This window comes from Cibotium barometz, chromosome 4 (genome assembly GCF_041138505.1).
Source record: "Cibotium barometz isolate CiBa-2024 chromosome 4, ASM4113850v1, whole genome shotgun sequence".
In the NCBI taxonomy this organism is placed as follows: domain Eukaryota; kingdom Viridiplantae; phylum Streptophyta; class Polypodiopsida; order Cyatheales; family Cibotiaceae; genus Cibotium; species Cibotium barometz.
Genome location: NC_141049.1, coordinates 18771646 through 18791446, shown reverse-complemented (window position 1 = coordinate 18791446; position 19801 = coordinate 18771646).

Genomic DNA, 19801 nt, shown 5'->3' with positions numbered 1-19801 from the left:
GGAGAGTTCCTATGGATCACAACACAGCTATGAGCTCAGAGAATGGAGCTGGAGTCAACACACACAATGTTCAAAGATAAGAACATAGAGGTGTAGAGTTTGAGAGAGATTGGCAAGCTCAAAGGAGAGAGATAAATCTCTCTACAAGTATAAAGAGAAAGTATGAATGAGCAACAACCCTAAACTATGGATGAGGTTGCTTATATACTAGCTAACCCTAAGGTTCATGTTCACTCCTAGATGGCCATGGGGAAAAACCCAATGGGACAAAAGTGCCCCATGGCATAAGTACAATACTACCATATATCTAATAACCCCCATTGTAGTACAAATGTGGGATGTATAGAGATCAGCCTTTGAAAGGGAAGAGGCCCAAATCTTGTATAAGGCCTTAAACTTTTCACACGATAAGGCTTTAGTGAAAAGATCTGCCACATTATCATGTGTACTGTAATATATCAGATTGATCTCTCTTGCATGAAGTCTCTCTCTGACATAGTGGTAATGCACTTCAATGTGCTTGGTCCTAGCTTTAAATAAAGGCATGATACTTCGCAATTGCCATTGCACTTTAAGTGTCAGTGAGAATAGGAGTAGGAGTGTTTAAAGAGATATAAAGATCCTCCATCAATCTTCTCAACCATACACATTCAATTTTCATAAAGAAAATGTTGCTCTATATTCAGCTTCATAAGATAATGTTGCCATAGTTGGTTGCTTCTTGCTTAGACAAGATATGCATAAATTTCAATATGTGGACTATTGTGCATCGTAATTGCCTCTCTCATAATTCTCATTGTATATGTGGACTATCGTAACTGCCTCTCATAATTCTCATTGTATATGTGGACTATCGTAAAACTACCTCTCATAATTTTGATTATATATGTGTGATCACCACATAGACATCATGTTCAGTAAAACTAAGCCATTGTAGACTTCATCCACATAGTGTAAAGAGAAACACAGAACAATAATAAAATGGCAAGATTGCTCTTCATTATATTCCAAAAGTATTGCAGATTAATATAGAGCAATTGGCCAACATAGACTACCATTTCTTGAGTACTATCACTATAACAAGCTTCATGACACAACTGTCAACTATGAGTTGAGAGAGCATACAATGACTGCATCCTTCATACATTCCTTTTATCAGAGTGTCTATGTCTATTCGTGTCTAATATCGTATCTCCCTTGTCCCTATCTGCAGTGACCGGTTGCCCTTTTACACTAAGGCTTCTTGTTCTTGAATGGCTCTCTTGTGGTTACAGTTTGCCACCTCCACACGTGAGTGGGTTGCCTGTGCCTTTTGCCCCACTAAGCTGCTAGGCACAACACCTGGCATGCCCAGTGCTTGAGCTTTTGCTCCTGACGCAGTTTCCTTGACAAATTTCTTTTTGAATCTTATAAACATTTCTAGGGGAGTATGGTCCGGGATGTATACATCATCCAAGTAGGTGGCGTGCTTCTGTATCCTCTTTAATTTTTATGCATATTCTTCTGAGCATTCGAGACCATTATTGTCGGTCTTTTGTGTCTTCTGGTCAAAAACTTTCACCACTGATTTGAGTGGAGTTTGCCCTAGGATTTTGTTTTCCGCCATTGGTATGGGTCTCCACTCGACCTATACAGCTTCTTCATATTTTGCTGGATCATTTGAAGGTGAGCTTTGCACCTTTTTTTTTCTGGGTTTTTGGTTTCCCACTTCCAGACATTTTCACTTGTAGGTGGTTGCATTCTTGGTGGAAGCATCCTCCTTCCCTTCGGCATTTTGTGAGAACAAGAATTGTGAGCATGGGTGTTCCAGAGGAAGAGTTTTCCTGGTGGTAAGAAATGACGATATTATGTCTGCATTTTGAAAATATGGTGGTAGCTCTTTGTTAGCTCTCAATGGCTGACAGAATATCACATATGAAGCTTCAAAGAATGGATTGTCTAGGCTGGCCCATGAAGCTGCTGAGATGTTGACCAATCGGTCTTTCAGGTGCTCATTCTCTTTGTGCAAGGCTTGGTTGGCGTCATGCAACTTTAGGATCTTAACCAACAGCTCTCCGCGCTCCTTTCTGGGTACTCCAGGTGATAGCATTTTCGTGCTTTCTGTGGCTAGCTCCCTTTACCTTTGCAAGTTCTGCTTGGAGTCTAGCCATTTCTTCCTTTGCTTCCTTTAGCTCTAGCTTCCATTGTAGCCTTGTCTTCTGGGTTTGTTGCACCCTTTCCACCACTTGCTTTGCCTCCTCTATTTGCATTTGGAGGGCAGCTCTGTAGTTCTCACAATCTCCGAGTCTATTATTTCTGACTTGATTTTCATTCTCCATACAATGCTGCATTTCTAACTCCAGTGTGTTCAACTCATTGATGGCATCCATTTCAGATTTAGTGCTCCTCTCAAGCTTTTGTTTGTACTCCTCTGCCTGCTCTTTGGCCTTGTCTCTATCTTGGAGAGCCTCTCTCAATATATTTATATATTCTTTGGAGAGCGTGGCATCCTGCAATTCCTGTTGCAATGGCTTATTTCTTTCAGCTAACTTTTTTGCTTCCTTTTCCCAGTGTTCTGCTTTTGAAGTGGTAGTTTTTAGTGCTTGTGCCAAATTTTGGTCTTCATTTTCCACTTGCTTACCCTTTTCGGAAGTACTTGTTTTGGGGGCCTCTTGGCCTATTGGCTGTTGTTATTGCTGTTGCTGTAAATCCCTGTCTGCATCATCATCTTTATCTCGGTCATGGATGACTTATGTTGTGGCTTGCAAGACATCTGTTCATGAATCTCTATCAGGGCTTGCAGCACCTAATCCCACACCTTGCTAAGTCTGGCCTTTGTTGTTTTTATCACTGCTGCTTTGGCATCTAGTGGTAGGCACATAGCTTGTTCTTCTTCTTGGTTTTTCAGGGCTTGGGCTTCTAATTGGGTGACTTCCAATGCCGTTGTGCTATCCAGCACTTCATCCTTCAGTCCTTGTATGGTGTTTGCCCAGACCTTTGCTGGCTTCCTTGCTTTAGCTAATTCTACATAGAGCCCTTTCACCTGAGCTTGGAGTAGGTGCCTCTCTCTAATGAGGGCTCTGATCTTTCTCTCGCTTAGCTCCTTTTGTCGTACTAGGCCCTTTCCACCATTGCTATCTTCTTCTGCATCTCCTCATTTTGTTGTGCCATCATTTGTGTTTTGCCTTCTAAGTCTTTGGCTTTAGTCATGGTGTTTAGTAGCATTCCATGTTGTTTATGATTCAGGGTGCACATGTTATTGATTGTGCTCTAGGCCTTCTTCTCATGCTCCTCCATAGAAGGGAGAGCTTGTGAGAGGATGTTTTGGGTTGTAGACATCAGCCCTGTGTTTGTATGCAGTTGCTGGGGCTGGGGAGTTCCGCCTCCTCCAACTCTCCGGATAGCGTGAAGTTGTGGCTTGGCCCTTCTTGCACTTTCTGTGCCGCTTGGGTCACCACCCAAGGCCGTAGTTATGCTGGTATGACCACTTCTGCTCTTGTGGGCAGCTTCCCCTTTTGAGCTTCTTCTCTCTTTTTCCTTTGTTCTCCTTCTCTTCTCTTCTTCCTCCTTCCTTCTCTTTTCTTCTTCCTCCTTTTTCTTTTCCTCTTCTTCAAGTTTCTTCTTCTTTTTAGCTTCTGCCAACTTCTTGCTTCTATCTCTCTTCCAGCTCCCTTTTTCTTTCTTCTTCTGCCTTCTGTTTCTTGACCTCTTCCGAGTCAGGCAACATCTCTTCATCTATTCAGTTCTTCCTCTTCTTGCTGGCTTTCTAGGCAATCTTCTACCATTCCTCCTCATCATCTATGTCATTCTCAAACGAATATTGTATCTATTTTGTGTATTAGGCATTTATTTGAGTCTCTTTTAGAGCCTAACTTTACTTAATTTTACATTGTTTTGCAATTTTAGAGTCTAATTTTACACGTTAAATGCATTATTTTGAGTAATTTTAGCACCTCGGATGCTAGAACAATATTTATAGTTTATTTTTTGGTTTGATTGCTCAAATCATTGGTAGATTACTTGATTTAGGCTAGTCATTGTATAATTTCTAGTTTTTAACATTATGAGTGTGATTAGGATAGATTAGAGAGCTTTGAAGAAGGCCTCTAATCCACTCAATTTCTACTTAAGGGATGTTATGGCTCACTCTAACCCCCCTTAAAACACATCCAACAAGAGATTACCTGCTGGTGAACTGCAAATGTCATGAGGATCTTTCCAATGGCTGAGCTCGTAACCCTTGAGGTCTCCAAGCTCTACAACTCCTTGATAAGCAATTCCACCGTGCCTCTCATGAGCGTTGTCACACCGCCATGTTGCACTACGAGTACTCACCCCTCCTCTCACCTCACATCACTCACACAAACTCATTAGCATGCATTAGGGAGAGAGATTAGCAAGAGGACTATCAAGAGCAAGACTCAATTGCACAACGGGAGAGTATGTTGTATTATGAGAGAAATTCACTTATATACATGGCCATAAGTGTTCACACTCACTTAAACTGTGGTCGACTGAGCACTTTAGGCTCATAAGAGGCCTAATGTTGTTACAATGACTACTCTCATAATATATCCATGAAGTACATCACTTGGGACTTCATCCTACATGATATCACATGCTCTTGAAGTAAGAATTATCATAAATACTCTGTCACACCATTGCGGGCACCCGTCCAAGCTGTAGATTTGGACACCATTGCTTCATATCTCGAATGTATGACCCTTTGGTGTATCTACCTTGACTCCTTCATGTAAGATAATGGTGGTAGCTCTTGTTAACCCTAGGAATGGATTAACAAGGGATCATATGTAATGTGAGTACATTAATTAGAGTGTTTAGAACCTAATGTGAGTTGAATTTTTTGATTCAAAACCCATAATTTGATTGCACATTGGAGATTTAGGTGTAAAATTGGCTAATTTTTACACTAATTGGTTTTTCCCTCTTGTTTGTGCAGACAAATAAGGGCTAATCTATGCATAAACTTGTGAATTAACTTCACAAATAGCTTAGTTTTTTCTTAAACTTTCCATTAATACCATGTAAGTAAGATAAGCATTTATTTATGTTTAATTAGATCATTAATGTTCCCTTAAATTTAAGCTAAAAATAAGTAAGATAAGCATTTATTTATGTTTAATTAGATCATTAATGTTCCCTTAAATTTAAGCTAAAAATAAAAACTTAGCATAAGGATTAGTCTTTCAAAAACTTTTTCACACATCTCATGAGAGCCAAGAGAAATAAGTGCTAACTTTTCATCTTTGTAAACTCAAAAAAGAGCAGCCCACTTGAAAAGTGTAAAGGAAAAATGGTGCTTGTATTTTCCATCTTTGAAGAAAAAGGTTTGTCTTTTTCACACCTTGTTTAGCTTCACCACATCCATCTCCATGCGTCCAAGCCTTACCATGTCTATTTACACCAGCCTGGCACTATGGCCATCCTTGCCCCACGTTGCCATGCCTATGCTTCCTTGCAACCTCTCCTTCGTTGTCATGCCTACACCCTGCCTATGCTCCTCGTTCACATCTGTTATGGTCAACATAGCCCTGCCCACACATGCCCATTCACACACACACAATTATTTTCCTTTTCCTTCTTAATTTCTCCTTTTTATTACTTTTTTATATTTCCTTACATTTATTTTCTCGAAGGTTTTCTTACTTACTAGTAAAGTAATGCATTCAATTTGCTCCACTATTTCTATGGGTCTTCTAATGGTGGTTTTGGTGTTTTTGGTGGTTTTATTGTTTCAAAAACACTTGGGCAACACCTACTCACATGCATTGATTATTTCCTTTTAACTATAAAGATATATTATCTTTTAATTCTTTCCAACACTACTTGTGTTGGAAAGAGCAGGTTGCTCACCACACATATAGGCCTTCTCGGTCGAGGTTTCAACCCATAAAATGATATTGATTCTATTCCAAGATGTGACAAGATTACAAATTGCGATCACAAATGTGATGAGAGAAATCTTATGGGTGTCCAAGGCACAAGATCCCTTGCCCACAAGCCGGCATGTATCTAGCTTGACGTAGGTAGAAGAGGTCGAGCTAGGCCACATTGCTCCACCTCAAGGTGATCCCACATAGATGCAACATATTTGGGGCACCCAAGCTCACCTTAAGAGCACCATGTGAGGCCGGATAGAAATCCCAAGCTTCACATATAGCTCCCTTTTGGAGAGCTTGAAGCCTCTGTCAAGGAGTTAATCCTGCATCAGATCATCCCTAATGGGCTGAATGTCATAGAAATGCAAAACAAGGTGGCATGCTAGTTGAAGCATTTTCTCTTCTGGCACCCATATACAATCCGTCATGGGGCGGTACTTCCATTTAACATAGAATTCAGCAGGCCGCTTTTGAAACACGATTTCAGAATGAGTTTTGGGTCAAAGCATGCATGCACCATCCCCATGCATAGGCACATGACAACCAAAATGTGCATCCGGATAAAAACTTTTGAGAAAACTAATATGGAAAGCATTATGAATATGCACATTTTCTGGGAGCTCTATTTTGTAAGTCACTCCATTGAAAGATTTGAGGACCCGATATGGACCATAGAACCGATGGTTAAACTTAGGCATAAGATTTGTGGGAGGGCAATGTTCTGTGCACTTACAAGCACTAAATCGCCCTCATGGAATTCATCATGATGCCGTTTGGTATTGGCATGTCTGACTCCATATATGATTTTTCTCTTTTCCAAGTTCTATTTGGCCACTTGTATCCTTTTCTGCCAATTCTATAAAAAATCATTTGCATGGACATCTCTTGTTACAAGTGCAGGTGTAATCACTTCCTTGTTTGGTAGCCAACTCAAAAGGCATGTAAACGGTAGCATTGTGAATTGAATTGTTGTAATGGAACTCGAGGATCTCTAAGTAGTTTACGTAATATTTTTGATATGCTCAGACATAGCTACGGATGTAATCCTCAAAGGCAAACCATGATATTTGAAGACTTGACTAAAATAGAGTTTGGTAGTTTGATATGCTGTGAGTGGTGGTTTGGATAGAATGAAGTGGGCTTGATTTGAAAAGTAATTGACCACCACGAAAATTGTATTGTACCCACCATGAGATTCTGGGAGATCCATGATGAAATCCATTCTCACAATGTCCCACGGCCTGGACGAGACGAGCATAGTTTGCAGTAAGCCTGTTGGCTTTACTCGGTGTGCCTTGACGAGTTGACAAGTGGGACAGTTTGCTGACATATTCGATGACATCTTCCTACATGAGAGGCCAAAAGAAGTGCCTTCGGAGTTGCTCAAGAGATCATTTCAGACCTCCATGCTCGGCTAGTGTGCAGTCGTGTGGGTTTCCCAAAGGAGCAGGCTTTTAACTCGTGACATCGGGGACATATTCCTTTTGGTGGGCATACAACAATCCATCTTTGAAGTCAAGCAATCCCACTATCGATGTACCATTCTGCAAGTCTATTTCCATTCTGACGACTGTTGTTGCATCCTGTTTTTGTGCTTCCTTGATTTTGTCTAGTAGTGCACCATTTGCGACATTGACTACATTGACCTGCAACATGCGACTTAAAGCATCAGGCATCAAGTTGTGTTTCCCTGGCTTATGAATAATGTCCAAGTCAAATTCGACTATAAAGTCTTGCTATCTTCCTTGTTTTGGTGATAACTTCAATTGAGTCTGAAAATATTTCAATGATATATTGTCGGTAAAGACCTTTGTGTGTTTATCTTGTACATAATGGCGCCATTTCCTAAGATAATGAACCATAGCCTGCATTTCCTTTTCATGCATTGTCCAACGGTGCTCCACATCACTGAATTTCCTTGATTCATAGGCTACTGGGTGCCTGTATTATAGTAATACTCCTCCTAGGGCCCCATCCGATGCATCTATGTGATAGCATTCAGCATCTCCTTCTCCGACTGAAAGATACCATCATCATATCCCCATCTCAACCGAGGTCAAGTACAGAGCATTCTGAGAGGGTAATCTCCTGCAAAACTGAAACCCTGTTATTTTATTCCTTAAATATATTCGATGAATAGACAATCCTTAAAAAATTCTTTTAGAAAATGAAGTGCATATAGATATCGTTGTTTTTTCTATTTTTGTCGGGAAACGCGATTTCCATGGGTCTATTCTTCGAGAACCTTGAAAATCGCTTTTTACTGCAAATATTTGTATCATGCTATTCTGTTCTTTCATAATACATCAACATGAAATAAAATGGAATAATTTGTAAAGAGATAGTACAAATTAGTGGGAAAACGCGATATGAACATATTTTCCATCAAATTTTCCGAAATCGCGTTTTCTGGCAAAACTCTTCCTTTGACATGCTGTCTTGAGTGGAAGCTTACCTTATGTTGTCATCTTTAAAGTTAATTAAATATTTTGCTTATTACTCTTTCAGTTCTAATGGCAAGAACAAGGAAACTGCAAGGAAAAAGGGAAGTGGGCCTAACCTGGCAGTGGCTGGAGGTCAAAGTCCTTCAAAGGGGAGGTCGAAGTCCTCCAAGAAGGGCAAGCCCATGCACATGCTCCAGATATGCCAGAAGACGAGAATCAATCAGGGAGAAAATGTCCTCAGGGAGATCAGGAAGGCACAAAAGGCTGTAGGCTTCGCAATGCCCATGGCTCCTTTCCAGAGACTTGTGAGGCAAGTATGTGACTATTGGGGTGTCGGATTTAGGTGGTGTAGGACAGGCCTTCTCACCCTACAGGAGTTCAGGCTCATTAGAGACTGTATAAAAGCTCTTTCCCAGAGGAAGTCGTACCTGACAGATACTCTCATCCTGGCTACTCTCTAGTACGTGTTTTCCAAGATTAATTTTTTTACAAAAGTATCAATCCTTTTCAATCTCAAACTGAGTCTGCCTTGTGCAGCATGTTCAAGAGCAAATTGCATCCTGGGATTATGCATAGGATCTTCATCACTGATCCAAGAATCTCTTTCAAGCTCATAGATCACACAGAGAGCAGTGCAGACATTGCAAAATGGTTCAATTACTGTAATGTTGAAGTAGTTGATGTCATCTTCCTACCACAACACTCCAAGTAAGTACACATAGATTTTAGATTTCACAGTACTTTACTTTTTTGGTTCCTTTATCTTTGTGGTTCTTATATTATTCTTCTTCTTGTAGCTCTCATTGGAGTTTTGTTTCCATTGACCTTGAACAAAAGAGATGTTATACATTTAACTCTCTTCAGGGTACCCACCAGGAGCTAGGCCTGTAAGTCTTATCCTTAATGTATTCTCATGAAACTTTGGAGTATGGAGGATGCTAATATCAAAGAAATTTGATAGTTCTCACATTTCCTTTGGTATTGTAGTGGCTTGAAAAGACTTTTTGATGCCCTGGACTTATGTCCTCCAAATACAAATTTACTCAACCTGATTAAACCAATTGCACTGCAGGTTTGTGGAAGAACGCCAATCTTATTTTATCTTCTGTATAGAGAACTGTTTATCTTTATTGATATTCTCATAATTTATTTACAGACACCACAGCAGAAAGACCCATATTCTTGTGGATGGAGATTACTTATAGCAGCTAAATACATGTTGGACTCCTACTATGGAGAGAAGCAGCCTGAGTTTGTAAGTCAAAAGATTTACAATCATCAAATTTTTTAACATAAATGCAGTCAGTTTCTGAAAATAATATTTTCTTTATTACAGATGCAAGAAGATAGTTTTGTTGGCTATGACTATGTCTATAGTTTCAGAGCCAATACAATTTTGAGGTTGCTAGGACTTGCTTCTCCTATTCCTGCATCTCCTCCAATTCTAAACTCCAATTCTAAACCAGCCCAATATGCCCTTCCAATATTGATGTAGAAGTGATTACTGAGCAGAAAGATGATTTGAAATCTTTCAATCTAAATGATAACATTCTTGATGGGTTCCAGTGTTGCCATATATATAGGCAGTGATGTGTGTGAACACACTTAGGACCGTCGGGGCACTTTTTCTCTCTTTAGGAGGTTTTTTCCCCCGGCTTGTATATACGCCCATCATTCTAGGGCTAACTTATCTTTTGTACATTGACACAATCTAATACACTTTGTGTTGTGTGCATTCTTGCTTCTTCTTCTCCAAGCTTTGTGTGCTTTCTTGCAACCCTAATTCCAACAATTGGTATCAGAGCAGGCATCGGCTCCCAGGGCTACGCCGCCAGCACCCTCCGACTCACGTTCTCCGATTGAGGTAAGCTTTCAGGAGCGCTTGTGCAGGTCCCTATACTCTGCAAATAATCCTGTAGAGCTTTGCGTTCTCAGAATTTGCATCTGAGGTCGTTTCGGGCTCCGTTTTTTGCATTTCAAGTTCTGCACATGTGTTTTCGTCATTTTCTGTAGAAATTTCGACAGTGCGGTTTTCTGCAAAACAGGCATACGTGTTCTATTGTGGACTGTGCTACATAGCACAAGTTGTCTTTTTTTCAGTCTTTGCTTCATTACAGGTAGCTTTTGCATCAGTTTCAGTCAGTGGCCATGGTTGATAACAGCAATGATGTATTTCGCATGTTGTCTGCTGAAGACAAACTGGATGGAGACAGCAACTACCCACTTTGGGCATACATGATGCAGCATGTTTTGGTTGCAAAAGAAGTGTGGAACATTGTGCAGGGTACGGATGTACATCCAGGTTCTGTGGATGTAGGATCTGTTGAGGATGTTGCAGGTTCTAGCAGCTCTATTGTTGCTGCTGTTTTACCCACTGCTGAACAAGCTCGTTGTTGGGATAGTAAAGATGAGTAGGCTCATGCCTTGATTGCACTTTCTGTCAAACGTAACATCACCCCACATATTCGTTCAGCTAAAACAGCAAAACAGGCTTGGGATATTCTAGCTGGTTTGTATGCAGGTCGTAACGAGGCAAAAATCGCTTACCTGCGTAAAGAGCTAGAATTGAAGATTATGCAAGAAGATGATGACATGAATGTTTTTCTTGCTGAGATTAAAGATCTCAAAGAACAGTTGATATCTGCAGGTGAGATTATTCCTGATCATTCTCTTGTGCAGACTGTTCTTGATGCTTTACCTGAGACATATCAGACTTTTGCTTCCACGTGGAGACTTCTTAATGAGGACAGACCTGATGCTGTTAAGTATGATACTTTAGTCAACAAGCTCTTGCAAGAAGCGCAGTCCAGGCAAAACAGGGCTAGGCAGCGTGCAGTTGATCAAGCATTTATTGCTGCCCAGCAGCAGAGAAGAAGTGGTAAGGCAGCCCCTTCCACTGTTTCTTCTCCTATTAGTAGGTCTGCAACTTCTTCTCCTTCCACAGGTAGCAATAATAAGTCTGAGAAGGCTCTTGATAAAGGCAAGAAAAAGACTAGGTGCAACTATTGTAAGGCAAATGATCATGTCATTAAGAATTGCCCTAAGCTAAAGGCTAAAGAGGCAAAGAAGAATGAGTCAAATGTAGCCACAATAGCGGATGCTTCTACAAATGCAGATTCTGCAAATGTTGTGCAGGATACAGAATGGGCGTTTAGCGTGTATTGCCAGTATGACCCATCTGTACATGATGCATGTTTGGCAGTTTCTGTTGACTCTCATGCTTGGTATTTTGACAGTGGTGCTACAAAGCACATTACCTCGCATCGTGATATGTTCACTTCTCTTGAGGCTGTCCCTAATGGGAATACTGTCACATGTGCCAATAATGCTTCTTACCCAGTGAAGGGCATTGGTAAAATTATGCTTACTGCTGTAAATGGCAGTGCTTTCACACTTTCAGATGCTTTGTATGTGCCAAGGATAAAGAAGAATCTATTGTCTGTCTCTGCGCTTGCTAGACTTGGACTTGTAGTCAAATTTGTGGATGACAGATGTACTGTTCATGATTTGACTTCTGGTGATACGATTATTATATCTGGCACCTTGTTTCGTGGGTTGTATAGGCTCAATTCTTATGACAAGTGTGTGGAAGATTCAGCAAATGTAGTTTCTGATGAAAAGGCAGTTTCAGATGCAAAACTATGGCATGCTCGTTTTGGTCATCTGAACTTTGCTAGTTTGCTGCGGTTGCAGAAATTTGATATGGTTGCTTCATTGTCCCTCTTGAGGCACCATTGAAACATGTTTGTGAAGGCTGTATTTTGGGCAAAATGCAGCGTTCTACGTTTCTAAAGGATGGTTCTGTGCGGGCCACTCGCAAATTGCAACTTGTACATAGTGATGTATGTGGGCCTATGCAAACTCCGTCATTTGGTAAACACTTGTACTTCGTGACTTTCATTGATGATTACTCAAGGCATGCATGGGTATATCCACTGAAGGCAAAGTCCGAAGTGTTTTTGTGCTTCAAACAGTTTTTGCTTATGGTTGAAAATGTATCCAATTGTAATGTGGGCACCCTCCGTTCTGATGGAGGGGGGGAGTACATGTCTAAAGAGTTTGATGCATTTCTGGCTAGTCGTGGGATAAAACACCAATGTACAGTGCCGTATACCCCTCAGCAAAATGGTGTTGCTGAGAGGAAAAACAGGTCACTTATGGAGATGGCACGATGTATGGTCAAGAGCCAAGCTTTGCCACATGCGTTTTGGCTTGAGGCTGTCATGTGTGCTGCATATGTACTCAACAGGTGTCCTACTAAGGCTTTGCAGTCTATTACTCCATACGAAGCTTGGCATGGCAGGAAGCCTTCTATTGGTCACTTACGTGTCTTTGGTTGCTTGGCCTATGCTTTAGTGCCTGTGCAACAACGTAGAAAATTGGATGATAAGGCTGTCAAATGCATTTTTGTTGGTTATAGTGCTGAGAGCAAGGGTTCCAGATTGTATCATCCACAGTCAAAGCGTATCTTGATTAGTCGAGATGTTGTTTTTGTGGAAGATGCTGTGCAGCCTTTGTTATCATGTACCAAAGAGACAGGTGTGAGCTCACGGGATGCATTTGATACATTATTGCCTCTCTTTACAGGTGGGAATTCAAATGTAAGTCCTAATGAGGCAAATATTCAGCCTATGCAGATTTCAAACGACATCATAGATCAGCCTATTTCTGATGCAGATTTACAGGATGTAATTTATGAGGATAGGGCTGAAAATGAGCAGGCCAGAGGTATGCCTAAATGGCTGGTGCAAACCTTGCGTGATAGTAAGGTTGATGCACCTATGTCTAGTCGTACTCGTTCAGGTTTTCAGCATGCCTCTTATGCATCAGATTGTTATGCTTTGGCTGTGTCTAGTATGTGTGAAGAGGAAGAACCTCTTTCATTTGATGAGGCACAAAATTCAGAAAATTGGTTGGCTGCAATGCAAAGTGATATGATGCTAAAATGAAGAATGGTACATGGTCTTTGTGTGATTTGCCTATTGGTAAAAAGGCCATTGGATGTAAGTGGGTTTTTAAATTGAAACGAAAGCCAGATGGCAGTGTTGATCGCTATAAGGCTAGACTTGTTGCAAAGGGTTATACTCAAGAAAAGGGCATTGATTTTGATGAGACCTTTGCTCCCACTTGTTGTATGACTACCATTCGTAGCATTTGTGCATTGGCAGCTCATAATGGTTGGAATGTACATCAGTTGGACATAAAGACTGCGTTCTTGAATGGAGATTTGCATGAGGAGGTGTATGTATCGCAGCCTCGTGGTTTTGTGCAAAGAGGGCAGGAAAACAAAGTGTGCAGGTTAAAAAAGACTTTATATGGTTTAAAGCAAGCTCCACGAGCTTGGTATGAAAAGATACATGCATATTTGACTGCACATGGTTTTCAGAATAGTCCAACAGAAAGCACTTTGTATGCTAAACGTGTGGATGATGTGCATCTAATCATTGCTCTCTATGTCGATGACATGCTACTCACCGGACCAAATGAAAGTCATATTGCTGATTTTAAGGCTGATTTGAATGCCTCTTTTGAGATGTCAGATTTGGGGCATTTGCATCATTATTTGGGGATACAATTTAAGCAGTGTGATGGAGGTATTGCTTTGTGTTAGACAAAGTATATTGAGACATTGTTGCGGAGATTTGGCCTTGAAGACTGCAAGCCTATTGCTGCTCCAATGGAGACATGTTTGAAGTTGAGTCTTCATGATGCTGGAGATCACTTTGATGTCACACTCTATCAGACAGCTATTGGTTGCCTCATTTATGTATGCATTACGAGGCCGGCCATTCAGTTTGCAGTCTCACAGGTGAGCAGGTTTATGCATAGCCCAGGGTCTCAGCATTGGAAGGCAGTTAAACACATCTTTCGCTACTTGAGTGGCACCATACATCTTGGGTTGTTTTATCCCAAGGGGAGATCGTTGCCGCCAGATTTACATGCTTTTTCGGACTCAGATTGGGCTGGTTGCTATGACACAAGAGTGTCCACAAGTGGTTTTTGTTTCATGCTCGGTAGCTCATGCATATCTTGGTTGAGCAAGAAGCAACCTACTGTGGCCACTTCTAGTTTTGAAGCTGAGTACAGGGCAGCTTTCACAGCTACGGTTGAGTGTGTGTGGCTCAGACGGCTTATGGCTGACTTGGGTGTTGGACAGGAGTCTGCCACCTCTATCTTCACTGACAGTCAGAGCGCATTGGCAGTTGCGAGAAACCCAGTTTTTCATGCTCGCACAAAGCACATTGAGGTGCATTATCACTATGTCAGGGAGAGACTCTCAGCAGGAGAGATCAGCTTGGCCTATGTGCCAACACAGGACAACCTCGCCGATCTTTTCACAAAGGCGCTTCCTCGTGAGAAGTTTGAAGCTTTCCGCAAAGCTTTGGGCTTGCTCCCCTTTGTGGATTGATCTACTTCAGGCATGGTACTCCCCTATACATGAGTGCCAGCTCTCGTTCACACCATCACTCCCAGGGGAGATTTGTTGCCATATATATAGGCAGTGATGTATGTGAACACACTTAGGACCGTCGGGGCACTTTTTCCCTCTTTAGGAGGTTTTTTTCCCCCGGCTTGTATATACGCCCATCATTCTAGGGCTAACTTATCTTTTGTACATTGACACAATCTAATACACTTTGTGTTGTGTGCATTCTTGCTTCTTCTTCTCCAAGCTTTGTGTGCTTTCCTGCAACCCTAATTCCAACATCCAGAAAGTTCAGGAGTAGCCTTGCAAAGTGCCTGAGGAGATGAAAATAGAAGATGAGCCTCTCCCACGAAATATGAAGTCTTCGGATGTAACTGAGGAGCAAAAGGAGAAGTCGAGGGAGAGCCATATCAACAAGGAGCCTTTATCTAGGTCTTTGGACCAAAGCCAGGGTTTCTAGCTCAGGCTCAGCTTGAGCTAGAAACCCAAATATAGGATTATTTGTACATCTGTAGATATACCCTCCTCTGTACATCTGAGAACAACAACAGTAAATGCAAAGATAAATGCAATTACTTCTTCTCAATGGATCACTTCTTGGTTTGAAAATGTTAAGAATTCCATAATGCTTTTACTGTCTGCTAAAAGTATATATGAATTGTCTATTATACCTGAGTTCAAGATGATTGAACTATTTGAATTATTCTGCTTGCAATATCTCTGCATTGTATCTTGCTTTCTCTTCTTTGCAGTATCTGAAACAAAATCACAATTTGAAAATGAGATGTCTACATTTTTTGAATTAAAATTTTGATAAAACAATTTTGCCAATCTTGAATGAGTACTTTAGGAAACTCAGTTTACCTTTTTATTGTTTAAAATGAATGAAAATCCCATGCAGACACTCCCTTCAGTCTCGTTTATAATGTCATTCCGTAATCGAGAGAGTGTGCAATATCTTCCAAGTGTGATGGATGCTATTAAAATGCCATTCTCGACAACATCTATATCAATAATATCATTTTCTAGATATGAAGAGCTCTCATCTTGTTCCATTGGTACAAGTTGTGTACCTATCATCCGGCCTCGTTTATAGTAAAATGAGAAAATAAAATTCTGGGAGGCAAACATGTACTTGAGATTGATTGTGTCATGGACAACCTCACAATACACAGTGTTGGCCATAATTTTATTTTGAGCGTAAGAGTCTGTTTGAAACTTCCTGCTCGCGACAATCTAATTTCCTTTCTTCTCAGACTTTTGAGGGACTATTCCATCTTCGACAAGCATCTCTCCTTGCCATAGTTTTGTTGTAAATTGCTCTCTTCAACATTTCACCTGTTGTGGATATCTTTTTGTTCTTTCTTTTAAGTCGATCTACATTACTTAGAATGTTAGATTAATTGAAATCTAACATCATAATATCTTTCTTTTGTGTTGGTTTCTATTAGGGGTGTGTTAGATTCGTAGCCTGAGATGGCACCCAGAAACAATGGACGTAGCATTAGAAAACGTTCGGTGGGTTTAGATGGTGAAGACTCTGTTGATGTACGAAACATATCTTTGCCACGAAGGCCTATCACACAGATTTCAAGCATAGAGGTTTCCAATATTGTAACAGCAAATGCCACTTGGAAAATGTTTGAAGTGGGAAAAGGAGCTTGGGTACTAATGCAACCCAAGAGGATCAGGAAGAAGAGCAAAAAGCAACAATCAACGAGTACTTTCCTGACATCCTGGAAAGGCAGAGTAAAAGGTTTTAGAGCGAAAGAAGGCAGAAGATGTGTAAAAGAGATTCTGGTGCAGCATGTTTATATGCATCGACGAGAACTTCAATTGCGAGAATATCCAGCTTATCTTCCACATCATAGACCAAATTGTAAACACATAATATAACTTAAATTATTTTCAAGGCACAATTGTTTCTCTCTTTATAACTAAGATGATCTTTCTGAATGTTTCAGATCTATATCCTTCATCATACGAGGAGTGGAAACCAGTGGAATGCATTTTAGGATTCTTCAATGTCGTACCTGGCGCGATAGGAGAGCTACAGTACAAAGGTAGATCTGTAAGAGACTTGGCTAAAGCGGGTATTTTTTTCTATGATCACTTCTACCAGCTATTGGACCATGCTCATTCTTATGGCATATTGCAAAGGCAAGATTTTTTTGGAATGGAATATAATAGACTGGCCTGTTCTCGATGGAAGTATAATAGAGGCATATAGAGCCAAACTATATGCAGAAGTGCAGCATTCATTGAAACCAAATATTGCAACAAGAATAGTCAAAATCATAGTTTTTATGCCTGTCAATGTTTTCATAGATATTTTTCAAGAATATTCAATCCGAGTTTGTAAGACTATGTTTTCTTTTAAAGCAAAAGGCTGTGATGACATTCCAAAATTTTTGGATGATGGTTGATAGAGACATGCTGGAGAAGAGAATCAAAAACAAATCTCCCTATTCATCTCGCACGCTTCTGCCACCATAAAGTACTGTTCTATTTTCTATTTTTCACTCTTTTTTTGTGGATTTTCTACGTTACGTTGGCCTTCTCCTGATTGGTTTGCGAGACATTTTCTCCAAACCCTAAAAGGCCCCAAAATGAGCTCCGAATTCTTCTAATGTCTTGCATGTTCTTCACCATCTCCTCTAAGCATGTATTCTTCTACACAAATTCCTCCTTTATCTTCGACAACATCTTTAACTCATAATTGGGGTAAGCTCAAGCAAAGTTTGATACTTGCCTTTGGAGCTCAATAAAAGTTTCTCTAATGTGTCTATACTTGCCTTGGAGCTCCATGTTTTGTTTGTTTTTGTTGTTAATCTCCATTTGTTCCTTCATTCAAATTTTGAGCTCCTTGGGTGAGGGGCCATTATATTCTTTAGCTTCCTCTGTGTTTTTGCAACATCATGTCTAGATATTCCCTTGAGCTCAACTATCTATTAAACTTACTCTTTGTTTTTTATCCTTGCCCTCTCATACATAGTTAAAGGCATTAAATCTTCTAGACTCCTTACTACTACAATTTTAAAACTAATCATGCTAGCTCAGTTTTCAAATTTTCTCTTTGTCGAGCATAGTGCACATTCGTGGCATTAACGTGGCATCATATGACACTATCCCTAGTTTATACTCAAAGCTAGCCCTTGCCTTCCATACTAGTGGCATCATATGACACTATCCCCTTTGGTGGCTATGTACAAATTGCTATTTATCCCTCCCTTTAAGGACTATGTACAAATGACCAACTTTTCTCGATATATCTAGCTTAATAGGCCTATTGCCTTGTTCAAGGCAATAGGCCCCTAACATCGTTTTTCACCACACTAATTAATGTGATTCCATTTGTAACATTAGTGGAACCTTAGTATGTGAAGACCTTAGTAACACTAGGGGAGTGGGGTAGTGGGTGACTAAGTAGAGTGGCATGGCACGTTTAATCATGCATGGTAGTGGGAGCTTATCTCCATGCTTATCTCTCCATTGTTTTGCCTTTACCTTCATGCTTTGTCTCTCCACTCATTCGCCTTCGCCTTCGCCTTCGCCTTCATGGTTTGTCTCTCGACTGGTTCGCCTTTGCCTTCGCCTTCTCAATGGTGTGGTAGACATGGCTTGTCTCTCCACCATTGGTTCGTCTTCGCCTTCTCTATGGTGCATGCCCACTGCTTCGCCTTCTCGTCTCCACTGGCGAGATGAATTTTGTCAACATGGTTCCCATGCACATAATTTACGGCTACTTCTTGGTCTTCTGATTATGCTTGGATGTATTTTTGCTCATTTCTAGTTAGGGTTTATGTCACATGTCATGTTTAAGGTTTAGGGTGCTATATTCGATGTTGCTTGTGGCTATCATGGGCTTGTATCTCCACTGGGATATCATGCATGGACATGGGTGCATCTCATCTTCATGGTTATGTTCTTCTATGTGTTATATAATGCGGTCTATTGTGTTGGGGATCGAGTGTGTTCTCTATGTTATGCTTGCTCTGTAACATGGTACTATTAGGGTGCTTCCTCTATAATGTCTATTATTGGTTGGGTGCTTACTCTGTGTCCATAACATGTCTATTATTGGTTCGGTGCTTGCTCTATGTCTCTCTCCAAAACGTCTCCATTGGTGGATTTGAATAACACTTTTTGACATCTATCTTCTATAGGGACACTTGTTTTTTCTTCTATGACACCTAGCCTTGTTCTTGTGGGTGTTTCTTCTCATGGGGTTAATTTGTTGGGCCATTTGCTCTTGGTTTTGGTCAATCTGTAGAATCTAAACCTGGGTCTAGTGCTGCTAGGTTGCTACTAATCTTGGTCATGATACACCATCTACCTCTACTATAGCATTGATGGGCTGGGCCGATCTTGGTTTCCCAAGGATAATAACACCACCAGAGGATTCAAAAGCTGTGATCTACACATGGTGAAAAATAAAGCACATTCTTTAGGTTGTTTTTCTAATTGTTTATGTGAAATACTAATATCTGTCTTGGTTGTATATTGTGTGTCGCATACATTGTAGCTTTGTGTGATATGTATTTTGTATGTTTGGATGGTTCTGAGATTAGCAGAAGGTTGTGTTAGACCCTAGTGTGCAAAATAAAGAGGTTAAAGTATACAAAGCATTAGAGTTGTCGACTACTGTTGGTGTTGGCAGTGGGACTTGGACATAGCATTTTGGCAACCGCTTGAAGAATTTATCCATGCCGAATGCATTAATGGGTTGTTTTTGCATTAGAGAAGGGAGGAAATGTTAAATCATGTTCACTTTCAGATGGTTGTTAAAATCATGGCTCCATCATTGATTAGTGTCAACAAGTTAATAAAAATATATATGGCTTGGGATGTTGCAAAGCCTCCTAGTGGCATTGTCATGTGAAAGAGTTTCAAGCAAGTTTGGTTGCATACATATGAGGGCATGTTAGGGTATTGTATGGAGGATTTGCAAAAACCACATTTGCTACAATGTGTCAGTTGTTGATGAAATTTCGAGGTGACATCGGATACCCTCTATGGATAAGCTGACCTTAAGAACAAGGTTTGCTTAT